The sequence below is a fragment of the Nothoprocta perdicaria genome, unplaced genomic scaffold (genome assembly GCF_003342845.1).
Source record: "Nothoprocta perdicaria isolate Ctin4 unplaced genomic scaffold, notPer1 scaffold_34, whole genome shotgun sequence".
NCBI lineage: Eukaryota > Metazoa > Chordata > Aves > Tinamiformes > Tinamidae > Nothoprocta > Nothoprocta perdicaria.
Window position 1 is genome coordinate 2,919,828 of NW_020455577.1, and position 2,859 is coordinate 2,922,686.

At 57.3% G+C, this 2,859-nt stretch overlaps 1 protein-coding gene across 1 annotated transcript in view; it reads left to right on the forward strand.

Annotated features, from left to right (window-relative positions):
• The first annotated feature begins 247 nt into the window (after nucleotides 1-247).
• The window catches only part of LHX9 (LIM homeobox 9), a 16,867-nt gene continuing 14,255 nt past the window's right edge, over nucleotides 248-2,859 (forward strand). Inside the window, exon 1 of the mRNA XM_026043892.1 lies at nucleotides 248-279. The gene's annotated coding sequence lies outside the window, so the exon portion shown is untranslated. The remainder of the gene's footprint in view (nucleotides 280-2,859) is intronic.

Sequence of the window (2,859 nt, forward strand, 5' to 3'; positions counted from 1 at the left end):
GCTCAAGCCGCAGACAAGGGGCAAGTAGGAGCGGCGCTGGCGACTCGTCGGGGGCAGAAATTCGCGTGGATCCTCCGTTCGGGGCCGCGTGTCGTGGGGGACTGGAGGGGGAGAGCTCTCCTCCACGCAGTTTGTTTATTTTAATTAACATAAGGCTCCTCCGCTAGCAGCAAGGGGCAACCTCCATCTACCGGCTAGAGCGCTGCGTCTCCTCTCCATCCCAGCCCCATCACGCATCCCGTTAGGAGGGCGCAGTTTGGAGGAGCGCCGGGCTCCCAGGTAAGCGCCCTGCTGCTCCGCGGGCCGCGTTTCGGGCAGCGCCGAGGGTCGTTTCCCCACGTGAATTCGCAGGCAGCATYGCGGGCATGTGCCTCGTAACCCGGGAAAAGAGCACCTCGGGAAGCCTGAGCCTTTCAGCCTGATAAAAGAGAGGCCATGTCCCTTCCTCCTGCCTTCCTTCCTTCCGCTCTTTCTTTCCCTCTTCTCTCCTTCTTTTATTTTTTATTTTCTTATTTCTTTTTTAATTTTTATTTTGTGTGTGTGTGTTTAATGGAATGGCTCTTTTCACCTGCCCACGAATTTTGCCAGGTTTCCAAAACGGGCAAAATACAAAAATTTCGAGCGGCTTCGTTACAACCAGAGTGCAAATAAGCTTAAGGTTAATTACGGACAACTAACGAGTGCGGGTCGCGCTGGACCGTAATTTTCCTCCCTCCTCTCCTCCCGCCGSCTGGTCACTTGTCTGCACTCAGTGGAAGCGCTTAGCTACGAAGATGGGTGTCTAGGATTTCTGTGCGAAGCAGCCAGTTGTTTGTTATTTAAATACTCTCTCCTTAAACAAATGAGTGCGTGGCTCAATTTGCACGTCCCCAGGTTGCGAGCAGGTAGCTGCACTTGGAGCTTTGGGGTTTATTTGCTAATTCGAGAGCCCTCCTCACTGAGGCTCCGCAGCGCTGCCCGGCTCGGCGGGGAGGCTGGTGCTGCGTGTGCGGCGGATGCGGCGGCTCCCCGGGCTGCGGGGAAATAACCCGAGCCTCGTCTGCGGGCACGGGGCACTCGGGAGCGGAAAGGGTGGTGATGCCATCACATGTTTTTTTCTGACGCCAGACTGCAATTTTAAACGATTTCGGAGTTCTTCTTCTTCCTCTTTTTTTTTTTTTTCCCCTATCTTATTTCTTTTTTTTTCTTTCCTTTCTATTTCTATTTTTATTTTTATTTTTATTTTTTATTTTATTTTTTACTGCTGTCAATGTACACACCGCAAACAGCACTAGCCGCGATCGATGCGAGCACAAGGCGCCGCGAAAGCATTGATATTTCCCGTCTCCGTGGCTAAAGATTCGCACCAAGACGGGCTCGTCGCTGGCAGCCCCGGACTCAACCTGAGCCCGCAGAGCAGAAACGGGTGCTAGATGTAAACGCAGCCCCCGTTCTGGCCACGCGCCTGCCGGGCAGCAGCACCGCGCTGGCCCTGTCCTTGCTGCGCGTTACTTTTCTGGAAATGATTAAGTGGGGGTGCCTGGGAAAGGCCAGGGAGCTTCGGGGGCCAATGTGAAGTTTGGGCGCTGGCAGTGCCCTCGCTATCMGCCCCAAATAAGCCTGATATGAGACAGACTAAATCAAAACCATTTCTGCTTAGAGAACTCCCTCTCCACCCTCCCTCCATCCGAACACCCTCCCCTTTCTYCTAATTATTGTTGGTCAATTATTAATTTGCATGTAGAGCTTGTCCTAAATCCTCGCAACTAAACGCGAGATCCATTCACGCTATAACAGGCTTTAGAGGCAGCCCGTGGCTAAGGAGAAGAAGGGGGGCCCTGGAGCAGCGCTGCTCTGCACGCAGGAAACGTTGCCGTGTCCTCAAGGGAAGGGAAGCCCTGGCAGCGCTGGACGAGCTGCGACAGCCGCCGAGGCAAAAGCGCTTTGCGGTGGGAAAGCGGGCTCAGAAGCCCGAGTGCTGGGGCAGATGAAAACTCCCAGGAGACCCTCTCCCAGATTCGGATTTTAGATGCCCCTCTATGTCCTTTGTGAACCCTTCTCTCCCMCTCCCAGCAAACCAGCAAACCCATCGTGCTCTAATGGCAGCCGCTCGCTACCAGTGCGCCTTGGAGCAACGGTACCGTTAGCAGAGCGCGAGGAGACCTGAGCAACGTTGAGATAGATTCACCTTGATGCACTACAGGCCTTTTGGAAACGGAGCAGTCACGTTTGATGCCAGCGACAAACTTTTAGTGTCCCTTTAGGTAAGAAGAGGTCTGCCAACATCAAGATGCTAATCAGAGAGCGCCTAGGAGAGCGCCGGCCTCACTGCCGCGGCGGCGCTCGCTAGGAGCGGATCCTTAACAGTAGCTGATGGAGCATAAAGGACGGAGCTCTAATTAATTAAGTGTGCCCAAGTGGGACAGCTCCAGCCAGCGCCGCATTCCGCACGGAGTCCGCCCAGCTATTCCCGGCGGCGGGGGCGGCCRCTTGGCTGGCAGCACCTCGGTGCTGTTGGCGGTTGCACCTGCAGCTCCGCGGCGGGCGGGGGACAGTGTCCGCCCTGGCGCCACGCGAGACAGAGCCGCGTGTGATGGCAGGGAGCTCCCGCCCCGCAGGGCCGCCGCGGGGCAGAGGCTTCACTGCCGCTCCGCAGCTCGCGGCGCGGGCAGGAGCCCCGCGGCCCACGGGCCCCCGCTCCCGCCGCGGCCTCCGCGCTGACCGGCGGCTCCTCCGCGCGTCTGCGGCGGGACGGCGGCGCGGGCAGAGCCCGAGCAGCTCCCGCCGCCCGCGCTGCACCGCCCCGCTTCTCTTTTCCTGAGGCCGCTCTGTGCTAACTGACTTGTTTTCTCCAAGGAAAACCTTTCTCCTCCATCCCCC